Source organism: Mustela lutreola, chromosome 12 (genome assembly GCF_030435805.1).
Source record: "Mustela lutreola isolate mMusLut2 chromosome 12, mMusLut2.pri, whole genome shotgun sequence".
NCBI lineage: Eukaryota > Metazoa > Chordata > Mammalia > Carnivora > Mustelidae > Mustela > Mustela lutreola.
In genome coordinates this window covers 76,245,300-76,262,378 of record NC_081301.1, presented here as the reverse complement: position 1 = coordinate 76,262,378, position 17,079 = coordinate 76,245,300, and the positions used below count along the sequence as shown (strand labels likewise).

Below are 17,079 nucleotides of genomic sequence, written 5' to 3'. Positions count from 1 at the left end.
TAAATATTCACTGAATACTGGCCATTGCAGTTAGCTGGGGGCAAGGATATGAGAATATGTGACCAGTAAAGACAGGATCCCTCCTGTCCTGAGCAGAGTCCACTGAACATGTGGGTCCTGAGGGTACCCAAGGAAGGAAAACTGGGGTTTGATGGACAACTGTCCAAGGGGTCAGAAATACTTATTAGACCTGTGCAGAAGAAAGGCTGCCCTTGAAACAGAAAATCAGGGACCTTTAAAAAACCATCTTTCAGGAAGCCCCGTTTGACTCTGAAATCTGATTCCAACTGCTGCTTTAATATGATTCCCAATGTTTTCAGTTGCTAAAAACTGAAACACCCGGATATACTGAGGCTATTCCTAGAAGCCTCACTGCCACAAACCTACCTTTTTAAGTTTCTTTATTGTCACCTGTAGATCCCCTACTTCTGTTTCATACTGACGTCTGAGGTCACTGAGGGCTTCCTCAGCCTTACGTTTTTCCTTTAAAAAAAAGAATAAAAGATTTTACTGATTTAAATAGGTTTTTCAAAACCCCATTAAGTGAGAAATGTATTATGTCAAACTAAGGCTGATCCCAAGTCTCCTACACAGGGAGGGCAAGAAGTGATGGCGGAAGTAAACCAAATGACTCTCGAGGTACAGCTCTTCTGTGCAAGTGAAAGCCGACATGTACACATCACCTGGAAAGACGCATATAAGACTATCACTCATGTTGTGACAGGAGGCCAGGGAGCATCTATTAACTAGTTTAATTAATTACTGCTATTGTTTATTAAAAGATACAGCAAGAGCCAAGGGCCCAAGTGCTTGCCTGCACCCTATCATGGCATCAGGGCCCAGGAAGATCCAGTGGGTGTATCCTGCTTCCAAGAGCTCACACCTTACTTGGATTCAAATCACATCACCTGCAAATTTCTACGCTAAGTGCTTCTGCATGGGCTGGCTCTTCTCAGATGTATCCTGCCTGGATCAGAGAATGCTAAGGAGCACACGAGGAGGTCAAGGGCTGTAGCTCCCAGGAGCTCAGATATCTTTAAGTTTCCCTTCCCTCTTTACGCCCTGTGTTTAGAACTCAAATAAAGTTTTATAATAGCCAGTGAAATTGAGTGTTCAGATATGCACTGATAGCCTCCTATATGCCAACAGTCCTGAGCACCGAGGGACAGAGCAGAAGCAATGAAGACCAACAGGCATCCTGGTGGGAGAAGACAGGAAGCAAAGGTGATCTCAGGAAGCAATACAAGAAGAAGCTAACAATGAGATGTGACAGGAAGTGAGCTGGGAGGTAAGGTAAGGCCTCTCTGCAGGGGAGACATGACCCCATGTCTCAACACCTACCGGAGTTACACAGTCTTACATCCCACTTACTTGGCTATCTAGCTGAGACAAATTACTTGAAGCCTCCATTTCCTTACTGGATTAATGTGAGGAGTATATTAAATTATCCAAGTAAATTAAATAAGCCATATAAATTAAATAATCCATGTAAATGAAATCTTCTATGCTTAGGAGGAGATATCTGGAGAAGAACAACATCTTCACTCCTGGTAACCTTGTTTTAAGCGAGTCTCTTGAGTTTATTGAGCTTTACAGGTGAGGAAGCAAGTGTTGCCCCTTCACAGGCGGACGAAGACATGAAGCCTCCCAATGAGCATCTACCTTGGACAGCCTTCCTGGCATCTCGGCAAGTCTTCTCGCTAAAACCAGCACCATGATGCTAAACATAACAACTTTTATGGTGTGGAAATATTTGGTTCAGAGCTTAATAAAGGAAATCACCACTATGTAGCTCTTTCCATTCCCAACATGTCACGGGCAGACACCAAGGGATTGGATGGGGGGTCGTTACAGTAACTTAGGTAGAAATGGTGGTGCTTCAGACCAACTCATCACAAACTTCCAGGAAACTGAAAGGGAGGGAAGCCTTCCCAACTCATTCTGTGAGACCAGCACTGGCCTGAGACAAAAATCAAACACATTAAGAGAAACCCACAAGCTAATATCTTTAATGAATATGGATGTAAAAATAATAAACAAAATTTAGCAAAATGAATTAACCAAGATATAAAAATGAAAATACATCATAACTAAGTGGGGTTTATCCCCAGACTACAAGTGTGTTTTAATACTTGAAAATCCATGTAATTACCACATTGATGATTGAAAAAAGAGAAAAGCCATGATCATTTCTATAGCTACGGAAAAAGCATTCGATGAAATCCAACATTCCATTTCTAATTAGAACAATTCTTAGCCAACCAGGAACATGCTCAAAATTGAATAAAGGGCATCCATGAACAATATGCCACTAACATCATACTTCTTGTTAAGAGAGAGAATGTAGATAAGGATGTCTGCTCTCACTTATCTTATTCTAACCAGTGCAATAAAGAGAGAAAAATGAAGTGATCATTCACGTCAGAAAGAGAGACATAAAGCTGTCTTTATTCATAGATTATATACCATTTACCTAGAAAATCTGATGGAATCCACCCAAAAGGCTACTGAGTGTGAGCAATATAAACAAATATATAGAGTATAAGACCTGTATGTAAAAATCAAGTGTATTTCTATATATTCACAATGGGAAACCAGAAATTGAAATTTTTAACAACATAGTTTAGAGTAGCATTAAAATACCAAATACTTAGGAATGAATCTGAGGAAAGACTTATAAGATCCGTATGTTCTATAGTACAAAACATTGCTAAGAAAATTTAAAGAAGACCTAAATAAGGGGAGAATACATCCAGTTTATGGATCAAATTACTCATTATTGTTAAGATGCCAATTCTCCCCATATTGATCTATAAATGAAATGAAATCAAATCAACCCCAGAAGGTTTGGGTTTTGTTTTTTTGTTTTTAAGAAATTGACAAGCTGATGCTATGGAAATTAAAGGATCTAAAATAGCCAAGACAACTTTTGAAAAAGAACAAAGTTGAAGAACTAATATTACTTGATTTCAAGACTTATTATAAAGCAATAGTCACCAAATCAATGTTATACTGGCATAAAGCAACCAATGGAACACACCAGAGAGCCCAGAAATAAAGCCACACAAATACAGTAAACCAACGTGGGACAAATACAAAGGCAATTCAGTGGAGAACAAAGAATCTCCAACAAATGGTGCTGGACCAACTGGATATCCACCTGCCACAAAAATATGAACTTTGACCCACATCTTGCAAAATGGATCCTAAATGTAAAATCTAAAACAAATAAAACTTACAGAAGAAAACAGCAGAATAATCTTTGTGATCTTGTGTTAGGCAAAGTTTCTTAGATGCCAAAAGCATGATTAAAGAAAAATTGACAAATTAGACCTCATCAAAATGAAAATTTTCTACTCCTCAAAATACACTGTTAGGAGAATGAAATGACAAGTCACCGTGGGGAAAGAATTTTAAAATCAGAATATATAAAGAGCTTTCAAAACTCCATAAGGTGCGCTTGGGTGGTGCAGTCAGTGAAGTGTCTGACTCTTGGTTTCGGGTCAGATCAGATCTCGAGGTCCTGGGGTCGGGCTCTGTGTTGATTCCGCCTGAAATTCTCTCTCCCTCTACCTCTGCCCCTCTTGCTTGTGCTCTCTCTCTCTCTAATAAATAAATCAGTCTAAAAGAAAACTGTATTTAAAAACAAATAAAACTCTGCAAAATAAGAAAACCACCTAATTTTCAAAGTGAACAAAAGATTTTAACAGACATTTCATGGAAGAGGATACACAGTGGTTGCCTGGCAAGGAGGGCAGAGGAGGGAGGAAGGGAAGCATGACAAAGGGGCCTGAGGAAACTTAGATGGTGGACGGATACACCCATCATCTTGACTGTTGGTGGTGGATTCCTGAACTATGGGCACACCCAGTGTTATCGTGTTCTGTACTGTAAATATGCAGCTCCTTGTGTGTCAATTCTACTTCAAGAAAGCCATTACAGTCTAAAATACTTACGTGGAGCAATGGACTAACACTGTAGGGGCAAAAGGAGTCAAGGTCAGGAAGAGGTGGATATGACCAGAGGACTGCGAGGGAACATCAAGGAGACGGGGAGACTTTCTCTAAGCTTGGCTGAATTTGGGAAAATGGAAAGGAGGGGCAAAGAAAGCGGATGGAGTGAAGGAAGAGTGATGATCACGCCGGACCAGAGCTGTGCGGTGCAGAACCACAGGGAGCTGAGCTGAGCCAAACAAGAAGTTACAGGGTGTGGGGGCCCTGGTAAGCTCCAACACCAAGCACAAGTCTGCTGGTTAAGAAGAAGCCTAAGTGTTCGATGAGGGAATGAGCACCCAGATAAAATGCACGGAGAGGGAAAAAAGGCAGAAAGAATATATGATTTTCCTGTTTCTAGACTACAACAAATGGAGTGCTATCAGAAGAATGGGATCTCCACTGCCCTAAAGCTGGCCCACGGACTCTGAGCCACTGACTCTGTTGAACATGACATCCCAACAGTTACTCAACTTGCCAGTAAGAGATAAGACAACGAAGAGACCTGAAGTCATATATGGGGTACAGCAGACCAAGCAAAGGATCTGGAAGGACACAAAGTACGAAGAGCCACGGGAAAAAGTAGGCCGGCCACAGCCAGGATGCAGTCAGCACGTCTCAGGCCCGGTGCTAGGCACTCACGTCCACCATCAGGCTGGGCCTCTGTGAAGCAGTCTGGTGCATTACCCCATTCTAAAAATGGCACCACCGAGGTCAGAGGTCCGGTTATTTCCCCAGGGCCACCTGCCTGGTCAAAGGCAGAGCCCGGAAGCACATTAATGCCAATCAGATGCCAATACTCAGGCCCTTCTCACTCCACCCTGCTGCCTCTTGGAGTTAACAGGGCAAATGAAAAGAAAATGTTCAACCCAACATTAGCCTTACAGGTAAGTCTATTTTCCATTTCCAGTAAACATGCATCACCCAGCTGTAGTTTATAAGGAAAAAAGACAAACATTGCTTCTATGGAAATCATTGAAGGTAAGCAAGTTTCAACTATAGTGTTTACTCAGTGCTGAATAAAAGTACTTTTTATTATAAAACACTGAAGTTCTCAGACAGAATTTTAATTTCCCTGCAATCTAGATTTAAAGTTGGCAGTGGGCATGGTTGGGGAGACTGTGGCATAAGAGCTGAAACACCCTTCTCTACCCCAGGGGGGCGCTGCCTTCTTCCTCGGGCCTCCACTCTCACAGCACCTCCACAGAGAGGCCCCTGACCCGCCGACCGCTCCTCCCCATCGTTGCTGACCACACTTGCTCTTTACTCGTAGCTACTGAAATTATCTACTTTATTTGATTACTTATTATCTCTCTCCCCCCTCGCTCTCCCCCCAAAACCATTACCAAAAATAGCCCTCATGGAAAACCCTGCCCGGTGCCCGGTCTGTAAAAGGTGATCCATCAGGAATCGTGGGAAGAAAGGGCCAATCCCACAGACTCACATCTTTACACGTCTTGTGTTCTGCTGCCTGAATCCTCTGATCCATTTCCTCTTCCAACTCACTCAGCTGCATGGCTGCCTTGTCCCGGGCTCTGACATTCAAGAGGGTGCACACCTTTTCACTGCAACATGCAGAGACAACTTCAACCTCGTCTATTTCAACCCCTATGTTACAGATGAGGAGAAACACACTATTTTAAAGAATATTCCCTGTTCTTCCACATCATAAAACAGGATTGGCACTTTGACCACTTGGGTGTAAAATAACATTAAAACTAGATATTTAGTAAATGGTATAAATTAGACAAAATAGTGTTAACCTAGATTGTGGCGAAGAACAGCTAAAGATATCAAATCACTGGGAAGTTCTTGATAAATTCTGAAAATCCTTTTTGCTCCCACGACTGAGTGACAATCCTGGACCCAAATAAAAGAACCGCACAGTAAACAGATCTTTGGATAGAATTCTGCAACACTTTATAGAAAACACACAATATTATATGCTACAGTTAGAAGGGGATAAAAGGAATCTCAACAATTATTTCTAATCAGCTTCCTAAAGTTCTAGAATAAAAATAGTCTTTACATTGTAGAAAAATTCTGTTTCCTTTACTAATCCCCAAATCACCTCTCTATAGATGAAGAGCACACTGATTTGCCAAAAAGTTAGAAATGGGAACATGTCATTGAGGAGAGTTGTGGCATAGTTTTCCTGAGCAACTGGCTAGTATGGAGACATTTGTCACACTCTACAATGGTCGAGGCTGCAGATTAAACCCAAAATATGTATTTTTATTCTCTCTCTCTGATGTATGTCCGATTATCTAAGTTTCTCATTCATAAGTCTTGCCTATTCAACTAGATGACAAGAGCCACCACAGGATTTAGAGGGTCAATGACATGACATTGATAAAAAGTAGACAACAGAACCTAACATGGGGTGCCTGGGTGGCTCAGTGGGTTAAAGCCTCTGCTTTCAGCTCAGGTCATGATCCCAGGGTCCTGAGATCGAGCCCCATGTAGGGCTCTCTGCTTGGCGGGGAGCCTGCTTCCCTTCCTCTCTTTCTACCTGCCTCTCTGCCTACTTGTGATCTCTGTCAAATAAATAAATAAAATCTTTTTTAAAAATTAAAAAAAAAAAAAAAAAAAAAAAAAAACAGAACAGAACGGAAGATCTCCTGTCTTCCAGTTTGATGGATCTGGGACACCATTTTTCCTGCTTTCCACTTGCTGGCTCCCTTGTTAACACGGTCTGTGCGTACCTTACTTTAATATCTATGTAAAGTGCCAAGTGAGTCCAAGGGGTGGGGAGAAGGCCCCAAAATAAAATTCTGAATGACTTACTGCTATTTTCCCCTTGTGTTTTCTTCATTCTTACCTGACAGCCCACCTGAAGAGATGTTAACCTCATCTGAAGAGTTAGCTATTTCTGGTTCGTTTATAAATACCTGCTGTATGACATCTAAGAACTACGTATCTCCACAGAATGTTTGTTTGGTTTGCTCAACTCTGAGACTATAAAACAGCCAAGTCCCACATCCCTCCTCCCTCTATTACCGTTTTTCCAACCGCTCCTTCTCGATATCCAGGACCGCTCCTGAATGTGTTCTTTCTGCCTTCCTCACTTCTGAGCAACACTTTTTTTTTTTTTTAAATAAGTCAGGTATAAGTCTATCATGACACCATGTTTGCCCCAGAAATTCCTAGCTCATAATGAAATGTCTGGTGTGATGAAGACTGTCCACTCTATCCTGGTCCAAGGCTCCCCTCCGGACACTGCCCATCCTTCAAGTCCAAGTGCAGAGTGAAAAGATAGAGATCTGCCCCTGTCCACAACCCCAGGTGAGGGTGAGGGTCCTCAGCTAAGAACACAGGAGAACTTCACAGTCATCACCGAAGCACTTCAGTGAGGTCTCTGGTAGTTGGGACAGAGCCTGACTTTGGCTCCCACTCCAACAGCTGAGCAGCAGGGAGGAAACAAGCAGGAACACAGCTCAGCACAGGGAAGACATTCCCTCTGCAGAGGGACAGCAGCCTGGCTGGTGAGGACAACATGAAGAATGACATTCTTTTTTCTCTTGTAGGTTTATATGGTACTATCCTTAAAGGTCACATATAAATTCGTGTGTGTGTGTGTGTGTGTGTGTGCACATGCGTGTGCATGGAAGTTTGTCTGTTTTAACAGATATTCCTGGACACTCTAAAAACTCAATAAGAGGGTCTGTGAATCACCCCTAGTTTACAGAATTTGGAGTTCATAGGACCGCCCTACTCTCCTACTGAAAACCCCTAGAAGACAAATTTGAGAGAAAATTTCAGAGTCAGGAACTGAAATGTTCATGATACCTCTACTTTCACATGACTCCAGAACTATAAAAAGTCGTATGTAGCATCAATGTTTGAAAACACTCCTATATTTTAACTCCCTTCACTTAAACTCCAAAAGGTTAACTAGATAGCTTGATCATCATGTGGAAGGAAAGAATAAAGAGACCGAGGCATACCCTCTCCTGCCCCCTTGCAGATGAGGTGCATCCTATCAAAGGGGCCTTTACAAGTTCTGGGCAGAGGCCAGCAGGGACGCGCCTCACACTCAGAGACACTGGTGAGATGGCCACCATGAGAAGCCACTACAGGGCAGACCAGCCGGGAATTACAACAAACAAAATGCACTCTTTCCCACTAAAGCCAGAGGACTGCGGTTCTTCTGGGGAACAAAGAGGCTGAAATTTGGACTGTAACACACGGAATCCCTTCCTCTGCCCTGAGCTGCAGACCAGTAAGTCAGCTGGTCAGACCAGTAAGATATCCTACATAAACCAGCTATGGCTTACACAAGCCATAGGACAGTACAGGCTTACCGCTTTCTGTCTTCCAGTTCAGGCTGGATGAGGAGGGCCAGAGACAGGAAGAACCCCACCACTGAGCACCCACCATGTGGTCAGCCTGGGGTGGGGGGCTCCACCGGGGACATCATCTCCTGGGCCTCCACACCCTGAGAATGTGAACGTTTACAGTCTCGTTCTGCAGACGCAGGAACCTGCCCAAAGTCACACACCGGCCCATGACCAGGCCAGGCTTCAAGGGCTGTCCTGTCTGCCTCTCCAGATGAGACTTTCCAGTAGGCTTCAAGAGGATGGATATACAGTAAGAAACCTGTCAGAACTGTTCTGTATGGAATCATTGGTCTAGAAGAAGAAGAAAAACGGAGAAGAAAGAAGAAAGAAGAAGAAGAAAGAAGAAAGAAGAGGAGGAGGAGGAGGAGGAGGAGGAGGAGGAAGAGGAAGAAAGAAAGAAGAAGAAGAAGAAGAAGAAGAAGAAGAAAGAAGAAAGAAGAAGGAAGAAGAAGGAAGAAGAAGAAGGAAGAAGAAGAAGGAAGAAGAAGAAGGAAGAAGAAGAAGGAAGAAGAAGAAGGAAGAAGAAGAAGGAAGAAGAAGAAGAAGGAAGAAGAAGGAAGAAGAAGAAGAAGAAGAAGAAGAAGAAGAAGAAGGGGGGCGCCTGGGTGGCTCAGTGGGTTAAGCCGCTGCCTTCGGCTCAGGTCATGATCCCAGGGTCCTGGGATCAAGTCCCACATCAGGCTCTCTGCTGGGCAGGGAGCCTGCTTCTTCCTCTCTCTCTTTCAGCCTGCCTCTCCATCTACTTGTGATTTCTCTCTGTCAAATAAATAAATAAAATCTTTAAAAAAAAAAAAAAAAGAAGAAGAAGAAGAAGAAGAAGGAGGAGGAGGAGGGGAGGAGGAATGCCTGGGTGGCTCAGTCGGTTAAGCGTCTGCCTTCAGCTCAGGTCAGGATCCCAAGGTCCTGGGGTCGAGCCCCATGTCAGGCTCCCTGCTCAGCGAGAAGCCAGCTTCTCCTTCTCCTACTTCTCCGTGTTCCCTCTCTTGCTGTCTCTCTCTGTCAAACAAGTGAAGAAATCTTTAACAAAAAAGAAGAAGAAGAAGAGGAAGAAAGACAGGAAGGGCTTTAATACCTCTTCACTACAATGGCCAGGGTTCCATTTCTGTGCTCTGCAGTTTGATCTCATGGATAAAGTTCCTTATAACATGCTCGTACGACTGAGTTAGTCTTGGCTCCACAAGGTTGATGTTTAGATACAAGGTATTAACTTGCTCTTTTCTGCCAAAAAAAAAAAAAAAAAAAATTAAAATTAAAAGCTAAATAAAACAAAGTAAAAAATAAAAAGGCAAATTTTCAGAATACTTTCAGGAATGAGACACATAAGAACCAAAAAAAGTAACAATAACAGAAGGACCAGAAGGGAAAGAAGAGCAGGCAGGAGGCGATGCTGTGGCACTACCCTCCGTACTACTTTTTTTTTTTTTTTAAGAATTTATTTATTTATCTGACAGAGAGAAAGATCACAAGCACACAGAGAGGCAGGAAGAGAGAGGGGGAGAAGCAGGCTCCCCGCTGAGCAAAGAGCCCGATGCAAGGCTTGATCCCAGGACCCTGAGATCATGACCTGAGCTGAAGGCAGAGGCTTTAACCCACTGAGCCACCCAGGTGCCCTCTCCGTACTTTTAAAATGGAACAGCAAGTTTATTATTTCCTAGATGTATTGAGGTATGACTGATAAATAAAAACTGTATATATTTAGGTTTCCCGGTCATGATTTAGTGTTAGAAGACGTAGACTGGTGAGGGAAGAGAAATGCATAGAGAGGGATTAACAGGAAGGGGCAATTTTTGTTATTACTGTAGCTATTTTTTTTCTGTACATTTTTTTAAATTTTTTTTTAAATTTTTTTATTTTTTATTTTTTAAAAACATATATTTTTATCCCCAGGGGTACAGGTCTATGTGCAGCTATTTTTTTATAAAGATTTTGCTTATTTATTTGACAGACAGAGACACAGCGAGAGGGGGGAAAGGAGCAGGGGGAGAAGCAGGCTTCCTGCTTAGCAGAGAGCCCAGTGCAGTGCCCGATCCCAGGACCCTGGAATCACCACTTGAGCCAAAGGCAGACGCTTAATGACTGAGGCATCCAGACGCTCCTTGCAGGTATTTTTATTAACAGAAAGGTAAATGGGGCATCTGATTGGCTCAGCTGGTACAGCGTGTGACTCTTGATCTCAAGATCATAAGTTCAAGCCCCACACTGGACATGGACCCCACTTGAATGAATGAACGAATGAATGAATAATCAATAAGTAGAAATAGAAATAGAACTTGAAAAAAGAAAGGTAATAAGAGGTACAGGAAAAAAAAGGTAACCACTAGGGGCGCCTGGGTGGCTCAGTGGGTTAAAGCCTCTGCCTTCAGCTCAGGTCATGATCCCAGAGTCCTGAGATCGAGCCCCACATCAAGCTCTCTGCTCAGCAGGGAACCTGTTTCCTCCTCTCTCTCTCTACCGGCCTCTCTGCCTACTTGTGATCTGTCTGTCAAGTAAATAAATAAAAATCTTAAAAAAAAAAAAAAAGGTAACCATTAAACTAATGAATAACATGTCCCACTAATCTCTGATAAGACATATTTCAGCCTTTATGATCATAAGAGTGAATGTACCTGTTATTTTATAGTCAGTTAAAAATTACGTCATATTGGGACGCCTGGGTGGCTCAGTTGGTTAAGCAGCTGCCTTCGGCTCGGGTCATGATCCCAGTGTCCTGGGATCGAGTCCCATATCAGGCTCCTTTCTCTGCAGGGGGCCTGCTTCTCCCTCTGACTCTGTCTGCCTGTGCTCGCTCTCGCTTGCTCGCTCTCTCTGACAAATAAATAAATTTAAAAAAAAAAAATTACGTCATATTGACAGAGAGATCACAAGTAGGCAGAGAGGCAGGCAGAGAGAGAGAGAGAGGAGGAAGCAGGTTCCCTGCTGAGCAGAGAGCTTGATGTGGGGCTCGATCCCAGGACCTTGAGATCATGACCCGAGCCGAAGGCAGTGGCTCAACCCACTGAGCCACCCAGACACCCAAATTCACATGTATTTATATGTGACTATCCTAGTTGTCATTATAAACTTTTATTAAAAGACACATATTCCAGAGTCGTTTCAAAAGAAAAACTGGGCAGCTTAGATGCTGGAGGACAAAGGAGTGAGTCAGTGGGGCTAGCAGTGCTCCTGATTCAAGTTCAGTGGTGATACCCTAAGGGTACAGAGAGAAGACTCTGTGAAGACACTGGAAGGTGGCCATCAAAAAGCCAAAGAGACAGGCCTCATCAAGAACAAACCCCACAAGCACCTTGATCTGAGACTTCTAGCCTCCAGAACAGTATGAAAATAAATTTCAGCTGTTTAAGCCACCAGTCTGGTATTTGTTACTAGAAATTCCTAGGCAATCATAGCAAACAACAAAAGGTCCAAGGTCCCAGAATGATTTAGTGGCAGAGCTGGGATTCCATCCCCCGTCTGAAGCTGAAGGCCACATGATTCGCCAGAACGTTGTTTTGCTTCCCAATTGTGTTAAAGCACCTGAGCCGTGGCAGAAGAAATGGGATCCAAAATTAATTCGCAGAACTACGAAACCCTGAAAAATGTGAGGTATATATTAACCTAGACGCTTAGTTAAGCATGGCCTCAAGGTGTGTCTGTGAGCTATAAACTCCCCCAGGTTTACACTTATAAATAAACTTCTCCATCTGTGCAGAGGCCAATTATGATTGAAAAGAACTGCTCAAGTGAAATATTATTAATAAAGCTGCAGGATTAAGTCACTTCATTTGATATAAGATGCAGGAAGCGGCCATCATCTTTCCCATCAGAGCTGAATACAACAAACACTAGTTGCAATAGTGAGCTATATTTACTGGAGCTGTAAGCAAAACAAAACAAAAATACTCTTGGACTGTTCCATGCAATTTCAATGTATAACAGAATGATTAACTTCTTGCCTTTTTTCAGTTACTGATCACCAGCTAGATAGAAAACATAAAAACTTTCTCCTTAATAGGAACCTGCCTGTTAGAGATGGCTGTTAAGATACTATCACCTGGAGTCCTTACTTCTCGACTAACAGCACAACAAAATGTTCACAAGTACAGGTCACCAGATTTCAGGACTTTCTCCAAGTTTCAAAAATAAGAAAGAAACACAATAATTTATAAAACTTTTGCTGGTCTTGACATTATAGAGTTTCAGAAATGGTATTATGAAAAATACCTGCCAGATATTTTAGCAGAAATATGTGATATGGTTAGCAGAAAATATATGATGTGGTTAATCACTGTTCTATAGACTACATGAATACTTATCTATCCTGCTTCCTATTACAGGGCACACTTCCCAGAACCCCAGGCAGGTAGACGAGGGTCATGTGACTAGTTCTGGTAAATGGAACAGGAACAGAAATAGTATGTTGGCCACTTCCACACTTGTTCCCTAAAATCCTTCATTAGATTCTGAGCTTCTCTTCATTCATATTCTCCCTCTTTCTCTCTCTCTCAGCATCTCTCCCTCCATCCCCCTTCCCGCTCCTTCTCTACCTTCCTGCATCTCTCTTCCTCATCCCCACAGCTGAAGTGAAGAATTCCAATATGGCAAAACTATGGGAGAGAATGTGCTTGGCTTCCTGAAGCACCACACTGAGCTTAACTGCTCAGCAGGGCTGTCTGATCGCCTCAATCTGAATGACAAACAAGAAAGAAATGTTTGTATTTTGTAAAGCCACTAGGACTTGGAACTTCTTTGTTACACTCAGTTTGAACTTAAAAGGTTGGCATAATAGTTTCCTATTTTGTTTTTGGGTTTTTTTATCATCCTCTTCCAGATTAAATTACTTCCTCATCTTTTTCCTTGATAGCTTCTTAACTACGTAAAAGCTTCTATGACCAGGGTAAATCTTTAGCACCACCACCCGCTCTCTCTCAGGGAACAAAGGACTACTCGGAAGCATCCTATACTGAGGCAGACACTTATTAGGCACCTTACATATGTAGTCCAGGCAGTGATCCAGAATTTACACCACTAGTCACTAAATCTTCATGGCAACCCTACAAAGAAGTTATCACCAGCATCCTGTTTACCAAAGAGGAAACTAAGGCAGAGACAGCTAAGTATTATCCTGGTAGCAGAGTCAGGATTCCAACTCAGCCCATCTGGCTCCAGAGTCCAGCTTCCCACAGAAGAACTAGCTCTTTGTGCCGAAACGAAATGCTGAACTGGTCTTAAGGGGCCCCAAGGGAAGGTCTCCACTAAAGAAAACTTAAAATAACAAGATTTTTTAAAAATTGCTTTGGAGGAGGCTATGCATTATTGCTGCAAGGACTGTCCACATTACAAAGGGTCTCCTTTAAAGGATGACGGCATGATGAGGATTGAAATGAGGTAATCTTATAAAATTTGGTTTACCTACAGCTATTTGTTTGGGAAGCACTATTGCAGACCATAAGGTTTCCTCCCACCCTCCCAGCCCCCATATATCTGTGTATTTCATTTGGTCTGTTTCTGTGAAACTAGAGAACCATGTGGATTATGCCAAGAGACAGCCAACAGAACACACTTGGCTATTCTGACATCTGATGGAAAAAACAAAACAAAAATTAAAAAAAAAAAAAAAAAACCCTACTGCAGCAAAAGATGATACCTGGTCCCTCTCTGTGAACTTTAAATGCTATGCCTTGCCCAAGCAGCTAAACACACGCGGTCCTTCTGCTCAACAGACTTGGTGCCAAGACAATCTTTGTTCTGCTTCTAAGAGTGCTACAGGCATGGCCTCCCCCAGTGTCCTTGCTCCCCGCATTAAAGGTTAAGCAAGCAGAGAATGCATAATACCACACACACAGATCTGTTTCCTTCTGGCCTGACCCCAAGTGGCACATGTGAGGACTGAGAATCGCGCCTTGTGGTGACAAGGACCAAAACACTTTTGATTCATTAAGCCTGGGGCCTCATCTCACGCAGTTACATTTGGTCACAAATACCACCCAGAGAGGCTTACAGGTACATTTAACAAACACTAGGTAAAAATTAAGGGTCAAGCCATAGGTTTTAGTCAATCAAGACAACACATTCTCTACCCTTCTGTGCCAAGAAAGTCTCTAATACTAAAAATAATCTACTTTAGGGGCACCTGGGTGGCTCAGTGGGTTAAGCCTCTGCCTTCGGCTCAGGTAATAATCCCAGAGTCCTGGGATCTAGCCCCGAGTCGGGCTTTCTGCTCCGCGGGGAGCCTGCTTCCTCCTCTCTCTCTGCCTGCTGCTCTGCCTGCTTGTGATCTCTGTTTGTCAAGGAAATAAAATCTTTAAAATATAAATAAATAAATAAATAAATAAAAATAATCTACTTTATGTCTGAAGGAAGAGAGTGAATGAAAGGCAGGGAAAGACATCAGAGAAATACAGATCAGAGAAAAACACACCATAAATTACCAATTACATTTAGATGTTTAAAACCTGGGCCTATAATATTATGCAGCCATCAAAAAAAGAAAGAAAGAAAGAAATCTATTTGCAACAACATAGACGGGACTAGAGGGTATTGTGCTAAGCGAAATAAGTCAATCAGAGAAAGACAATTATCATATGATCTCACTCCTATGTGGAATTTAAGAAACAAAACAGGGTCATAGGGGAAGAGAAGAAAAAATATAAGATAAAACCAGAGAGGGAGAAAAACCATAAGAGACTCTTAATCATAGAAAAGAAACTGAGGGTTTCTGGAGGGGAGGGGACGGAGGGCTAGGGTAACAGGGTGCTGGACATTAAGGAGGACATGTGATGTAATGAGCACTGGGTGTTGTATAAGACTGATGAATCATAGGCCTGTACCTCTGAAACAATAATACATTATGTGTTAATGAACTGCATTTAAATAAAAAAATTTTAAATTAAAAAAATCTGAGCCTATGCAACTCAGCTCATAAATTACAAGATGCTTTGTTATTAGTGTATAAAAAGCCACTGATTCTGTACATTGACTTTGTATCCTGCCACGTTGTTGAATTGTTGTATGAGTTCTAGTAGTTTGGGGGTGGAGTCTTTTGGGTTTTCCATATAAAGAATCATGTCATCTGTAAAGATAGAGAGTTTGACTTCTTCATTACCAATTTGGATACCTTTTATTTCTCTTTGTTGTCTGATTGCTGTTGCTAGGACTTCTAATACTATGTTGAACAAGAGTGGTGAGAGTGGGCATCCTTGTTGTGTTCCTGATCTCAACGGGAAGGCTGCAGGCTATTTCCCATTGAGGATGATATTTGCTGTGGGTCTTTCATAGATAGATTTTATGAAGTTCAGGAATGTTCCCCCTATCCCTATACTTTGAAACGTTTTAATCAGGAACGGATGCTGGATTTTGTCAAATGCTTTTTCTGCATCAATTGAGAGGACCATGTGGTTCTTCTCTCTTCTCTTATTAATTTGTTCTATCACATTGATTTGCGAATGTTGAACCATCCTTGTAGCCCAGGGATGAATCCCACCTGGTCATGGTGGATAATCTTTTTAATGTACTGTTGCTAGGATCTTGTACTTGTTGCTAATGTACTGTTTGCTAGGATCTTGTTGAGAATCTTAGCATCCATATTCATCAGTGATATTGGTCTGAAATTCTCCTTTTTGGTAGGGTCTTTGCCTGGTTTGGGGATCAGGGTAATGCTGGCTTCATAGAAAGAGTCAGGAGGTTTTCCTTCTGCACCAAGAACCATAAGATACCTGGGAATAAACCTAACCAAAGAGGTAAAGGATCTGTACTCGAGGAACTAAAGAACACTCATGAAAGAAATTGAAGAAGACACAAAAAGATGGAAGACCATTCCATGCTCCTGGATCAGAAGAATAAACATTGTTAAAATGTCTATAGTGCCTAGAGCAATCTATACTTTTAATGCTATTCTGATCAAAATTCCACCAGTATTCTTCAAAGAGCTGGAGCAAATAATCCAAAAATTTTTATGGACTCAGAAGAAACCCCAAATCGCTAATGTTGAAAAACAAAAATAAAACGGGGGGCATCACGTTACCTGATTTCAAGCTTTACTACCAAGCTGTGATCACCAAGACAGCATGGTACTGGCATATAAACAGACACACAGACCAGTGGAACAAAGTAGAGAGCCCAGATATGGACCCTCAACTTTATGGTCAAATGATCTTCGAAAACACAGGAAAAAATACACAGTGGAAAAAAAACAGTCTCTTCAATAAATGGTGCTGGGAAAACTGCGCAGCTATATGTAGAAGAATGAAACTCGACCATTCTCTTACACCGTACACAAAGATAAACTCAAAATGGATAAAAGACCTCAAGGTGAGCCAGGAATCCATCAGAATCCTAGAGGAGAACATAGGCAGTAATCTCTTCGATATCAGCCACAGCAACTTCTTTCAAGATATGTCTCCAAAGGCAAAGGAAACAAAAGCAAAAATGAACTTTTGACTTCATCAAAATCAAAAGCTTCTGCACAGCAAAGGAAACAGTCAAGAAAAGAAAGAGGCAACCCACGGGATGGGAGAAGATATTTGCAAATGACAGTACAGACAAAAGGTTGATATCCAGGATCTATAAAGAACTCCTCAAACTCAACATACACAAAACAGATAATCATATCAAAAAAATGGGCAGAAGATATGGACAGACACTTCTCCAATGAAAACATACAAATGACTATCAGACACATGAAAAAATGTTCATCATCACTAGCCATCAGGGAGATTCAAATTAAAACTACATTGAGAGGCCGCCTGGGTGGCTCAGTGGGTTAAAGCTTC

The 17,079-nt window shown here is 42.0% G+C and overlaps 1 pseudogene; it reads right to left on the bottom strand.

Moving 5' to 3' along the window:
• The window catches only part of LOC131813100 (ras and EF-hand domain-containing protein-like), a 75,430-nt pseudogene that overhangs the window by 29,553 nt on the left and 28,798 nt on the right, over nucleotides 1-17,079 (bottom strand).